Source organism: Mobula birostris, chromosome 9, assembly GCF_030028105.1.
Source record: "Mobula birostris isolate sMobBir1 chromosome 9, sMobBir1.hap1, whole genome shotgun sequence".
Classification (NCBI taxonomy): domain Eukaryota; kingdom Metazoa; phylum Chordata; class Chondrichthyes; order Myliobatiformes; family Myliobatidae; genus Mobula; species Mobula birostris.
Window position 1 is genome coordinate 29927428 of NC_092378.1, and position 14652 is coordinate 29942079.

Genomic DNA, 14652 nt, shown 5'->3' on the forward strand with positions numbered 1-14652 from the left:
GATGCATTTGCATTTGGAATAAATTTATACATAACCTACGTTTTTAATTATGTTGATTGAAAGGACGGGGACCTCCAGCACTCACCACTGACCATAAGTTTGCACATGCCAACTATGTAAATTAATTGACCTGACCAAGCGTTTTAGAACAGCTAGCTCAACTCATGAAAAGCTGACAGCTCCAAAATACCCCTTCCTTCAACTACAGTGGAGGAAGCAAAGAGATATATTTATTATACACGGGGGTAGGGGAAATGCTGAAGAAGGAATACAATTGTTGGCATTACTATTAGAACTGAGAGGACTGAGTACATATGCATTAATCACTGGTGCACTTAAAATTAATAGACTTCAACTTCCTGATAATTCTTCACTTTCCTCAGTCTTTGTTATTGTCATATGTACCAAGATACAGTTAAAAGTATTTGTTTGCATGCCATCCTGACGGATTATTCCAGACATATGAACGTCGAATAAAAAGAGAAACGTAAGGCAGAAAATAGTGATTCCATTCAAGAGGCTGATAACAGCAGGACAGAGGCTGACCACGAATTCCAGTGGGGTATGCACCCTCAAGCTTTTCGATCTCCTGCCCGAGAGAGGGGAGAAAACAGAATGACTGGGTGGGAGGGCCCTTGCTGAAGTTTGCTGCTTTCCTAAGACAGCAGGAAATGTAGACAGAATGAATGGAGGGAAGGCTGGTCTGCATGACAGACTGGACTGCGTTCACAATTTCTTGTATCTTGTGGTCATTCATTTCTAACTCCTCCCCCCCCCCCCCCCCCCCCAATCCTGTTGTTCAAATCCAACATCCCCCAGCATTAGTCATTCTGGCCACTCTCCCTTGGCATATATTCCGCGCCTCCTACATTTCCCAGAAGTCTAACATCCGCACCTCCCATGTGCCAGAGTTGACTGGGAATACTGTCCTTTTTTCAGGTTGGCAGCATGCCTTCAGGGAGTTCCCAGTTATGGTACACAGGAGCTGACAGGCCATAGGCAGAATGGGGGTTGAGGCCTGTTTAATGCATCTGCAACCAAACTTAACAAAACCATGATAAGAGAGACCTGATTGCACTGACCAAGCTCACAAAACCTTGGCGGTTATGCTACTTAAACACTGGCATTCTCTGTCATTTTCATTAGTGGAAAATATAGGCCAGAAATATCATCACGTTTGTCATGTAAAGGAAAATACACCATAATACACTTATACCTCAGTGGCATTGTTCTCCCAGGAGTTTCACTGTCTCATTTAACAATTTTAGCTCAGGCAGGCATTACCATCCTAAGCATGCAGCTTGCTATTCAAAATGAGGGCAGATGTCAGGGACTACCTCCACCTCGACACAAATGGAAAACCTTGAGATTTTTTAAAGGGTTCACTACAGTAACATTGGTGGCACGTGGCCAAGTGGTTTGGGCGTTGGGCTCACGATCTGAAGGTCGTGGTTTCGAGCCTCGGCCAAGGCAACGTGTTGTGTCCTTGAGCAAAGCACTTAACCACACACTGCTCCAGTCCACCCAGCTGAAAATGGGTACCGGCAAATGCTGGGGGCTAGCCTTGCAATAGACTGGCGTCCCATCCAGGGGGGAGTCTCGTACTCTCAGTCGCTTCATGCCACAGAAGCCGGCATTAGCATCGGCCTGATGGGCCACAAAAGGCTCGGGACAGACTTTAACAAAACAGTAAAATTGTCACAGAGGGTATAGACATGATATATCATTTATCTCCTCTAATGGTACTGGTACTCAACAATCAAACCTGACCAGGACACACTCAGAACTGACTCACAAAATGACTGGGCTGGCAGATCATAGTACCTCAGTATGTTATGAGTATTCTTTTATTTACAAAGGAGAATATCTACAGTAACTTGGTTCTAAAGCTTTAGCAAAGCAGCAACATTTGGCAACAGTAAGTGATGTGGACTCCTTAGACCTGCTGTAGATACTCAATGTTTAATAAAAAATGAAGTCTAGCAGAAGAATAGGGAGGTGGGCAGCTACCAGCCTTTCCCTCTTTATAGGAAGGAAGCCAAGAGCAGCTTGTACCTGCAGCAACAGCTCTTTTGCTGTGAGACACCAGCTCTTGCACTACAGTCAACATGACTAGCTGCTGAATGGAGAGAGTTGCTTCCTTTCTGTGAAATGTGCCGTGAAAGCTACATACACCAAGTGTTTCCAGGCAGTCTGGAACCATATTATTTGGTATCAGAAACCGTGGTAGTGTTTCCATACTGCCAACTAGAACACTGAAAATAACTCCACTACAAATCGGCCTGACACTAAAGTAGACCGCGGTACCTATCAGCTACACCACTTATCTTTGGAATTCTAAAGAGTTTTGTTCAAAGATTAAGAATCAATGTTATTCACCACATGTATTAGGAATTAGCTGTGGTGTGTTGGTCACAGCGGGACATATGTATAAATAAATCAATAAGCTAATAAAATTAGAGGTTAAATTAAGGATATCGATAAAATGTGCAGAAATAATCAATGTAAACACAATTATAAATAGTGGTTTAAAGTGTCGACAGTGCAGTGGCGGGGTCTACGGACAGAGGGAGTGTGGATTACCCATGGATTCACAACCATGTCACTCTGACAGTGGCTCTGCTGTGGGGTCACAGCGAGTAGTTGCATGGTCTGCTGTATTCTACTGGGAAAGGCTGGAGGGTAAAGGCATTTATTTACCGGGTTCTTGTGCCTTCTCAATAGTCTGCCCAGAAAAAAAACATTTCCATTTTCTCCGCCAGCCCTCTCAGTAAATTCAGGGCACAGTGGACAGTGACTCCACAATAGGGAAAACACAAACTGTACTGAGGTAAAGAAAGTATTTGTCCACTTAATAAAACTGGGATCATTCAAAAGCTTAACTTCATTGTATTGTCAATTTCTAAAAGAGACTGTCAACAAAGAAATGAAGGCGTTTCTTTTCAATCATTTACCGACTTTAGACTTTCTCGTTATTCGCTAGCTCTGGTCCACCTCCACCGTGGAAGCGACAGATTCCCACAGGGCGTGGTAGCCGCTGTCCTATATCCTCGGACCAATGGCTGGTTCTCACTTGTCGCACACAAACTGTGACCGGGCAATGCGGTTCCCAGAGAGGGCACCATATTCACACGCCCGCTTTCCCGTAGGGAGTCGCTGCACTAGCAGTGTGGGGGAGATCCCCAGCTGGTATGCCCCCCCGCCCCCCGGTATACGGTGCGCTTGAGGGGGTGCAACACTGCGACGAACGTCCGACGAATCTGCTCAGTGATAAATTATCGGGTTCACCATCTCCCCGCGCACTGCCACATCAGGGGCACTGTCGGACTGGGGGCATTTCCCGCCGGCCTCGTCCACAAAAGAAACAACCGTCATAACCCACCGTGCTGTAACAGGTGGGGAGACACAAGCGGCGAGGCAAGTACATAGCCAACACAAACTGTGAATGGGTAATGCCTTCAAATTGCTGCCTTTAATGTTTGAGTGCGTTCGTGTTGTGTGTGTGTGTGAGAGAGAGACAAAGACACACACACACACACACACACACACACACACACAAAATGAGAGAAAAAAAACAGAGATCCCCATAAAGACTGAACACTTGAAATCACAGTATGTCCTTCGGAGATTGTCCAAGCCACCAAGGAGCGCCGTTCGTCCCACTCCACGTGTCAATCTCTTTCCAGAAGATGCTCCTTGCCGCATCCCATTAATCCCCATCAAAGTGCCAGGTCTAGTACCGGGTGGATTAGGAGGCTTGTTAAAGACCGGGGGGCCGACGACGGAGTCCACACACAGAAATACATCGCTCACTCACTCTTTCTGCTCGCCGTCCTCGCTTGACGTTAAACGCACTGAACAGCAGCAAGCGGGGTGATGGAAGCATCCGCGAGTAAAATCTGCATCTCCCCCCTCCCCAAACCAAATCATAAACTGCACCGCTACCCGACACAGCCTTGGACAGCAGGACCACTCTTCAGTACACACACAATGCACAGTAGCCACGAATAAACATTACATCGAGCAATCTCAATGAAAACACTGCATGCTGCTCAGTGCAATAAAATAATTAAAGATAAAGAAACATGCAATAAGGTTACAAAATCCCAGGGCAAACAGGCTGGTTTGCTGTAAAGCAGCGGATATACACAACCATTTAAAATAAAATACATGGCTCACAACCTATGATGCTGAAAGACTCTTTCAGATTTCTTTGTATTACCTGTTACCTCACCTCCAGCGCACTATTGTAGTGCCCCCGTGCCCGTCTACAAAAGGGAATGTACGGTGGAACTCTCTCCTGTGCACTCCTCTCTACCAGCTCCTATACACTGCTCTCTCTCTCTCTCTTTCTCCACCCCCCAACTCACACGCCCGCTCCCCCTCCCCACCCCTCCTCCTTCTCCAACCCCAATGCGAACTGGGAACCTGAACAGTGACTTCATTTCTCTCCCCTCCCTTCTAATCTGTTGGCCAATTGCGGCATGTGCTGGATTAAATTATGCACCCTTCCCTGTAGTCTCATCAGCTGTACCAGACAAACATTTATTTTTCACAAAGGCACCAGAGCCATTTGCTTAGATCTCACCAGCACCTATAGAAAACGAAGCATAAAGAGATCATCTGCTCCTCTGCTGCCTAGCTAATGCAACTTGGCACCTGCACTCAATTGTTCCCAAAATATGAGCAGATATATTACCATTCACTGTTGCATTAATTTCTGTAAGAGGGGACTCTGATCATTTGTAATCATTGTTAACCTCCTTATTTAGAATTTTACTGCCTCCTTTTCCCAGCCAGAATTTACCTCCAGTTCTCGCCTACATGTGCCATCTTTCTGTAGAAAAATTGTAATTGTAGGATCTTCTGTGCCACATGGCCAAGCTGCAATTTGCCTAATTTGTCAAAAGTATTAGTTTCAGCCCAATGACAAAGAAAATTTCCCCTAATTTAATGCTTCCTCTCCCCACTTAATGTTATGGTGTCATATTAGAATGTTTGATCTTCTCTTTATTGTATTTGTATCACCGAATGCTCATAGAGTTATCAATGGATGCTATCCATTCCTGACTCTGCAAACTACTCAACAACAATGAATGCACAAGAACTTAGGAGCAGGCATGGGTTACCTAGTCTGACGAACTTGCACTACCATAGCCTCAACTCTTCCTCTGATCCAGTTTTCCATTGCCCTCAATATCCTAATCTTTCAAAGCCAAATCTACTTCCCCCAACGAAACGAAAACACTCCACAATCCTCTGGAAATTTGCTGCCCTCTGTGAGTAGATATTCCTATGCGCCTCTGTTTTAATATGTTCTCTTCTAACCTTGTAATTATGTCCACTTGTTCAAGATTCTCCCACTAATGGAACCACCTTGAATCCTAACCTGTCATGCCCTCTCAGAATCTAGTATTAAGATCACTCCTCATTCTTCCAATATCCAAAACTTTTTAGCCTCTTGTGATAGGGCAAGCTAGTCATCCCAGGAATTAACCTAGTGAATCTCTTTCCGACTGCCTCCAATGCCAGGACATAATTTTCTACATAAGGCATTGAAAATATCTGCATGGTACTCTAGGCGTTGCCTCACTGGTCTCACTGGTTTCATGGGGGCAGGGGGAGAGGTTCTAAAAGAAAGTAGATTTGGCTTTGGGGTATTGAGATCAGGATATTGAGAGCAATGGGGAACTGGATCAGAGGAGGAGTAGAGGCCAGGGTAGAGCAAGTTTGACAGGCCAGGTAATCTACACTTGTTCCTATTTTCCTACGTTCTTATACGATTACAAAATTACTTCCTACTGCTTAACTCCAACCGTCTTGCAATGAAAACCATTATGTCATTTGTTTTTCTGAAACCTTTTGAACTTGCCTGGAAAATCAACAAAAGGCTGAGGCAAAATCAATGAAAATACATTGTTCCTTTTGGCCAATAGTTTGAGAATCAGAGGACTTGGATTTAAAATAATAAGAATGTAAGCAGGTTGTTTTCCGGAGAGAAGGAGGATGAGAGGAGACATGATAGAGGTGTACAAGATAATAAGAGGAATAAATAGAGTGGATAGCCAGCACCTCTTCCCCAGGGCACCACTGCTCAGTTCAAGAGGACATGGCTTTAAGGTAAGGGGTGGGAAGTTCAAGGGGGATATTAGAGGGAGGTTTTTTACTCAGAGAGTGGTTGGTGCGTGGAATGCACTGCCTGAGTCAGTGGTGGAGGCAGATACACTAGTGAAATTTAAGAGACTACTAGACAGGTATATGGAGGAATTTAAGGTGGGGGGTTATATGGGAGGCAGGGTTTGAGGGTCGGCACAACATTGTGGGCCGAAGGGCCTGTACTGTGCTGTACTATTCTATGTTCTATGTTCTAAGAGTGAAAGATGAAATGTTTAATAAAGGTACAGCATTAATTCTTCTTTGGATTTATTTAAAGAAGATAGATTGATGTCTTTTGAACAATTAGTCAATAAATATTCTCTTTCATACTCACATTTTTTACAATACCTTCAAGTTAGACATTTCTTACAAAAGTACTTAAGTAATTTTCCTTATATATTGGAGGCTGACCTGTTAGATACTATTATGAGTATGAAGCCTTTGATGAAGGGCTCTATTGGAAGAATTTATAATTTATTATTACAATGGCATAAGTATCCTTTATTTAAGATTAAACAAGATTGGGAAAAGGAACTCAATTTGACTTTTATGATGGAGGATTGAATGCGGATTCTGAAGCTGGTTAATTCTTCTTCGATCTGTGCTAGTCATTCACTGATTCAATTTAAAATTATACACCGTTACCATCTGACAAAGGAGAGACTGTCTAAAATATTTCCTAATGTTGATAGTTATAGTAATAGATGTAAAACTGAAACAGCTACACTGACACACATGTTTTGGTCTTGTTCTATACTTGAACAGTTCTGGAAGTCAGTTTTTTCGACAATTTCTAAAGCACTTAAAATTAATTTACAAACTAACAAATTAACTGTGCTTTTTGGAATAATTCCTCAAAATATCCGTGGTATCTCTGTGTCTGACCAACATATTTTGGCATTTGTTACATTGATAGCCAGGAGGGCCATTTTGTTGAAGTGGAAGGATACATCAGCTCCCACTTTGTCACAATGGTTCTCTCAAGTGATGCTATGTCTTACTTTGGAGAAAATTAGAAGTCGAACTGTTGAACCTTTATTTGATTTTGAGAAAAGATGGGGTTCATTTGCTCATTATTATCATTTGAGTTAATTGATAGACTTTCTCCAAGATCTAATTGTAATTTTCTGTTTTTTTTTGCTGGCGGTTTGATGCTTATCTTTAGAAGCTTTTTGTTTGATGCATGGCTCCGGGGTTGTACACCTAATGGGTTTTTTCCCCACTTTTCTGCTTAGTAGTGTTTTGTTTATTATCATAAAAATTTTTCAATCTTTAAAATATTTTTTTTCCTTGAGACATTGTAAGTGTTGCTTACTTCGATGTACTTGTGTTATTTTTTGAATAATAATAAGGATAAAAAGATTTGAAAAGAAAGAAAGAATGTTTAAGGGAACATGAGGGGGAACTTCTTCACTCAGAGGGTGGTGAGAACGTGGAACAAGCTGCCAGCAGAAGACCAAAAGACCATAAGACATAGGAGCAGAGTTAGGCCATTCAGCCCATCGCATCTGCTCCACCATTCCATCATGGCTGATCTCGGATCCCACTCAACCCCATACATCTGTCTTCTTGCCATGTCCTTTGATGCCATGACTGATTAGGAAACAATCAACTTCCGCCTTAAATCTGTGCATGGACTTGGCCTCCACTGCAGTGAGCATTCCACAGATTTACTGCTCTCTGGCTAAAAAAATTCTTCCTTACCTCTGTTCTAAAGGGTCACCCCTCAATTTTGAGACTGTACGCTCTAGTTCTGGATACCCCCACCATAGGAAACATCCTTTCCACATCTGCACTATCTAGTCCTTTCGACATTCAGTCGGTTTCAATGAGATCGCCATGCATTCTGCCTGATTCCACTGAGTACAGGCCCAAAGCTGCCAAACATTTCTCATATGTTAACTCCTTCAATGCCGGAACCATCCTTGTGAATCTCCTCTGGACTCTCTCCAATAACAACACATCATTTCTGAGACATGGGGCCAGAAATTGTTGACAATACTCTAAGTGCGTCCTGACTAGCATCTTTTAAAGGTCAACATTATCTCCTTGCTTTTGTATTCTATTCCCCTTGAAATAAATGCCAACATTGCATTTGCCTTCTTTACCACAGACTCAACCTGTAAATCAACCTTCTGGGAGTCTTGCATGGGGACTCCGAAGTCCCTCTGCACCTCTGATGTTTGAACCTTTTCCCCATTTAGATAATAGTCCACACTACCATTCTTTTTACCATAGTACATTATCATACATTTCCCAAATGTGAATGCTGTGGTTGATGCAGATTTGATTTCAACATTTAAGAGAAATTTGGATGGGAGTAGTATGGAGGACTATAGTCTGGGCACAGATCAATGGGACTGGGCAGATTAATAGTTCAGCATGGACTAGATGGACCGAAGGGCCTGGTTCTATGCTATACAGAAACTGGGGCCAATGTGATTATTTTTTTTTGCAGTGAGTCATCATGGTGTGGCTTTCATTGCCTGAACAAAAGACCGAAGCAGATACAAAAGGTTCATTCAAAAGTTTATAGTAGATTTATTATCAAAGAACATATATGTCACCATATACAACCCTGAGCTATGTTTTATTTCAGACATACTCAGTAAATCCAAAGACCATAATAGAATCAATCCAACGGGTTCAAAAGCTTGATGGCTGAGGTCCTGAACCTGGTCAACAGTCATCTTGAAAAGGAACTTACATACGTGCTTGAGAGACAAAACATCTCAGGATTATGGGAGAGACTGACTGGATTGTGGGAGAGACACTGGATTTCTCTTGAAGGGAGCTGACATGGGGTCAACAAGCCAAATGGCCTGCTTTGATGCAGGAACAGTGCTCTGATATATTCTGGTAAGGTGGCGGCACACTTGGGCATGGCAGCCTCTATGGGGCCAACCAAAGGTGGTATTGTCTTCTTGAAACATTTTTCTTACAATCGCAAGACACTTAGAAATTCAAATACAGCAAGCCTATCCCATCAGTGAGCTGCTCATCAGCAGAAGAGCTGGACTTGGTGTGGACGGTGTTGCTGCCTGCTTCAGAGAGGCATTGGAGTCAGTGCGTAAAGGCAGTGTGCAGTACAACAGCGAGTGATTGTCTTGGACATTTTTCTTGTGGTTGCAAGGCACAGGAGTACATTCAGCCAGAGACTCATTCCTCTGAGATGCAGCACAGAGCGTCATAGGAAGTCATTCATGCCTGTGGCCATCAAACTTTACAACTCCTCCCTTGGAGGGTCAGACACCCTGAGCCGATAGGCTGGTCCTGGACTTATTTCATAATTTACTGGCATAATTTACATATTACTATTTAACTATTTATGGTTCCATTACTATTTATTATTTATGGTGCAACTGTAACGAAAACCAATTTCCCCCAGGATCAATAAAGTATGACTATGACTAAGACCCTGTTGGACGTTGGTAATGAGGAATGCTGCAAGTCTGGCTCACTGGTTTTATTGGTGGGACCGGCTGCAGAGAAGCTGCATGGCCTCAGTTGTAGCACGGACTAGGCCTTGGGTTGCCTGTTTGCAGCTGCCCAGGGGAGAGGTGTTGGAGTCAGTGCACAGAGTCACAGCATCCATACCTGCATCAGTGCTGCCTCTAGTGTTCATTCGATGGAACACAAGCTGGACTGTGTTCATCTGCAGACTGCTGTGATTTGCTCTTGCCAACAACATTCACGGACTCAGTCACTTGGGCTATATTATTTTTGAGCATGACTGTATGTTTACTGCTATTTGATATATGGTACATGTACCTTGTGCTGTGCGTGACTGTTGGCGCTGTGCTTTGCACGTTGGCTCCGGAGGTACACTGTTTCAGCTGGGTTTATTCATGGGTATTTATGTACGTTTGAATGAAAATTAAACATGAACTTGATTCTTTGCAAATACAAACTCCTTTTTTATTGTCACCATTTCATGTATCCTAACATCCTACTTTCACACTCTCAAAAATATTAATATCTAATGAATACCCTCTAGTGTTGCAACATTGAGCATTGTATTGTGGCCCCAGAACTACTTACAAATCATTGCTGAAACTGGAATTGTTTCATAGTATTCACATTCATAGCTAATTGAGTAACTGTGTTATTTCTGAATCAAGTAGACTTCAGCACATGACAATTCAGAAAACAATGTGTAGTCGTGTAGCCATGGACCCTGTATTTGTTGTCATGGATGTAAAAGATTCCCAGCACTATTCGAAGAAGAGCTGGGAAGCTCCCTTTATCCTGCCCATCAGATTAACTCGTCATCCATCTTGCAGTGCATAGGAGCAACTCTTGGGCATACTGCGGTGTTTGCTCGCATAATGACATTGACCTTTCCTGAACAGTAGTTTCTTGAAGGTAAAGTGATTTATGGTATGCTGAGCATGTAAAAGCCTAGCCAAATTCAGTTAAAATTGAATAGTGATTTGGAAGAATATCTCAAGATACTTTAGGGATAGGCAAAGAAAATAGACAATGGAAAATTAAGAGCAGGATTAGGTTGAAATGAAAAAAGAGAGTTGTTCATTGGTTCAGTGGTTCCATTTAGTACCAGAGAATGTATATTGTTTACAACCTGAAATTCCTACTCTTTGCAGACATCCACAAAACAGAAGGAAACCCCAAAGAAAGAAGGAAAGAATGTTAGAACCCCAAAGCCCTTTCCCCCTCCCATGCACAAGTAGCAGCAAAACATCTTGTTGTCCCAAAGTTAACTTCTGGAGAATGCCATTCTATATTTCCTTCCAATATGAAAAAAATAGCTGTTTGTCACTTGTGTCTGCTTTTTAATGCTAAACAATTTTATGTCCAGACAGTTACTGCCACCAGCCCTTTAGGCTTCATTTTGTGTCAGTCAATCAGGAACACAAGATCAATTACACTATCCTCACCAAAACCCTTCATTACTTTATCAAAACCATCAATCAAAAATGTTAAATATGATCTACCTTTTGAAAGAATCAGAATGGCTTTTCATTTTTTTTATTTTGAGGTTGCAGCATACATTCATTAGCTACTTTCCTATTTTGAGTGCAACCAATTATTTAATAATTCATCTTCATCTGTTTTTTTCCCTTTCTAATTTTTCATCCACCTCCTACTTCCTTCTTAAGGCAGTCAAAGATGAATTGTTTCCATTTCACTTCAGTGGGTCTGATGAAACATGACTCCTACCTACATAGGATCTGCAGACTCTCCGAATGGTGAGGCGAACAGAGCTTAAAGCGGAAGGAAGGTGAGTTGCTTGGATTATTGCAGTCACCTACTGTTTGCCCTTGACCTTCAAGTTCTCCTTTTCAGGGGCTAAAACGCAAAAGTTCTGCAGATGCTGGAAGTCCAGAGCAACACACACAAAATGCTGTAGGAACTCAACAGGTTAGACAACATCTATGAAGAGTCAATCTCCATACCATTAACTGATCTATAGTGTATTCTTCAACAATCTTCTACACTATCCACAATGCCACCAATTTTTATATCGTCTGTGAACTTACTAACTAACCCATCCATGTTTTCATTAGTGTTTAGATGAATAAGAGGTAATATAATGTTCTGAGAGGACTGACGGGACGAATGTTGTGTCAGGAAACGTAGAGAAGGCTTGACCCAAAAGTGAGCAGCAGAGATGATTTAGTGGTGAGCAATAACTTCTAATGGTGGTTGTCCATCGTTTTCGACGATGAGAGGAAACGTGTGCGGGAGAGTTTTTAACGTGGAAAAGCTGCTGTGCTGGGGCAGTTCTGCTCTCTCGATCTCAGAAATCCGGGTCCATAGTATGAACAAGCGTCACAGACTGGGTCATTCTTCATCGCAGTGGATGATCATAAAGTCTTCTGTACCTTGTCATGCCCATCACTCTCCATGGAGCATTGCAGTGCCACCTTCCTGGCCGTTGGATCTCACTGTAGACCTCATCCACCCTGACTTTGCTGGTTAGGACAGGCACGTCCCTCTCTCACCAGGGTATGAGGCCGCTGGCTACCCTCACCTGGTTTAGCTTGTCTGCCGAAGCGGTGTACCGGGGCGTGGCCACTGACGCATGGAAACAGCTACTTGGAGCCACTGGTGAGAACAGAGTGTCTGGTGGGGACCAAAGGTGAGTGAGCTGCCCCGGAATGGATACGACTAGCCCCTTCACCAGAGGTGCTACCCTTCCCTGGACACCCCATACACCCTAATAACTTTAATAGTGGACTGCAAACTAACCAGCCATGAAGGACCACAGTCAAGAGAGGATGGATACTAAGCACCACAGGCAGCAAGGCGACTGAAGGCTAGGAGCAACTGGTTGTGACCAACTGGTTCAATAAGTGAATAAGGACTGTGGATGAGAGCTAGGTTTAAATAGGCTGCAGGTGATGAGTTAGAAACAAGCAACAGGTAACTCTTATTAGCTGAGTGAAGACTGGGAGATGCCTGCCTGTGCAGACCTGATCTGTTGATTGAATATTAACCTTGTCTCGATCTGACATATAACTTCAGAGTAAAGGGTTACTCACTTCAGCCTGAGATGAGAGGAATTTCTTAAGACCATCAGACCATACGACCATAAGATATAGGAGCAGAAGTAGGCCATTCAGCCCATCAAGTATGCTCCGCCAATTCTTCCAGTTATCCCCACTCTCCTGCCTTCTCCTCATACCCTTTGACGCCCTGGCTAATCAAGAACCTATCTATCTCTGCCTTAAATGCACCCAATGACTTGGCCTCAACAGCCGCTCAGGCAACAAATTCCACATATTTACCACCCTCTGACTAATGTAATTTCTCCACATCTCTGGTCTAAATGGACATCCTTCAATCCTGAAGTTGTGCCCTCTTGTCCTAGACTCCCCTACCATGGGAAATAACTTTGCCATATCTAATCTGTTCAGGCCTTTTAACATTCAGAATGTTTATATGAGATCCCCCCTCATTCTCCTGAACTCCAGGGAATACAGCCCAAGAGCTGCCAGACGTTCCTCATACGGTAACCCTTTCATTCCTGGAATCATTCTCTTAAATCTTCTCTGAACCCTCTCCAATGTCAGTATATTCCTTCTAAAATAAGGAGCCCAAAACTGCACATAATACTCCAAGTGTGGTCTCACAAGTGCCTTATAGAGCTTCAACATCACATCCCTGCTCTTATATTCTATACCTCTAGAAATGAATGCCAACATTGCAATCGCCTTCTGCACCACCGACTCAACCTGGAGGTTAACCTTTAGGGTATCCTGCACAAGGTCTCCAAAGTCCTTTTGCATCTCTGCATTTTGAATTCTCTCTCCATCTAAATAATAGTCTGCCCATTTATTTCTTCCACCGAAGTGCATGACCATACATTTTCCATACACTTTCTTCTTTCAAAGGGTCAAGAATCTTTGAAATTCTCTATTGAAAAGAGTTATTAATGTGGAGACATTAAATACATATATTTTAGGTTGAGACCGAAATTTGAGCTACAAAGAATCAAGGTGTCTGGGGAAAGCATGGCATTGTCAAGATTAGATCAGATCTTACTGAACACGGTGGGGGGGGAAGGGGGTTAGGCTGTAGAGCTGTTTAGTCTGTTCCTGTTCCTATTCCTTATGTTCTTATGTCCTTGATCATAAATCTTAGCATTTGGGTGGGCAGTGTTGTGCCTTGGGGATTGGTTAGTGAAAGAGGTTAGCCTTCCAGGTTGTAGTGTGAGGGCCATTCTCTGTAAATTGACAGCAACCACTTCTTTCATAAGGAAAGGTGAAAAATATTTATTTGCTAACTCAAACATCTCAATGTTGGTCCCAAATCTGCTCGAACCTTTACATTTACATGCTCTTATTTAAACACTTTTGGGTTTTGTTTTGATGTTAGAATCGTAAGAAAGCCCATGGCTGATTCAAAATTGTCAACATTTAGGGATTGGATAAGCAACTGCAGTCTCACTTTGCTGAATACAGGAGGAGAGAAATTAGAGCTAAACAGTATTGATGGCTGTTTCAAGCCCTTACAAAAGAGGAATAATTCATTATGGTCATGATTACAGAAAAAGTCAGTTATGACATTATCCAAGGTAGTTTCAGTATTGCAAGAAAAGTAGAGCCCAGCTTGGAAGAACTTACATTCACCAATGTATCCCAAAGCAAATTTGCCAACTACTTGTGATACTCACATTGGCAACTCTCCCTGGTAATATGGTACTAGCATGCATTTTCTACTCTTACAAATTCACACCACCCCTGTTAGAAATTCAGAGACACCTCTTCCAAAAGCTTATGGTTATCATCTACCATGCAAATTGTGACAAACCTTCACCATAAACCTCACACTCATTGAATCAAAGGCATTTAATATTTAATACCTGGTTGCTCAACTGTGTCAATTCATTACCAAACAACATCAATACATATCCCCCAGTTTGTCTGCCTGCGAATGTATGTTGCAAGTTTTGTTGCCATGACAACACCACGCCTCTGTGTCGATGATGATGGATTTGTATAGTCAACTATTTTAACACTAAATTATTCA

The 14652-nt window shown here is 42.6% G+C and overlaps 1 protein-coding gene across 3 annotated transcripts in view; it reads right to left on the reverse strand.

Annotated features, from left to right (window-relative positions):
* Nucleotides 1-4318, reverse strand: part of LOC140202624 (synapsin-3-like) — a 344209-nt gene extending 339891 nt beyond the window's left edge. For 2 of the 3 annotated variants that reach the window (XM_072267691.1, XM_072267694.1), the window contains exon 1: nt 4235-4318. The gene's annotated coding sequence lies outside the window, so the exon portion shown is untranslated. Of the gene's footprint in view, nt 1-4222 lie in introns of all 3 variants that reach the window. The other variant, XM_072267692.1, reaches the window with a different exon arrangement.
* Between the last annotated feature and the right edge of the window lie 10334 nt (nt 4319-14652).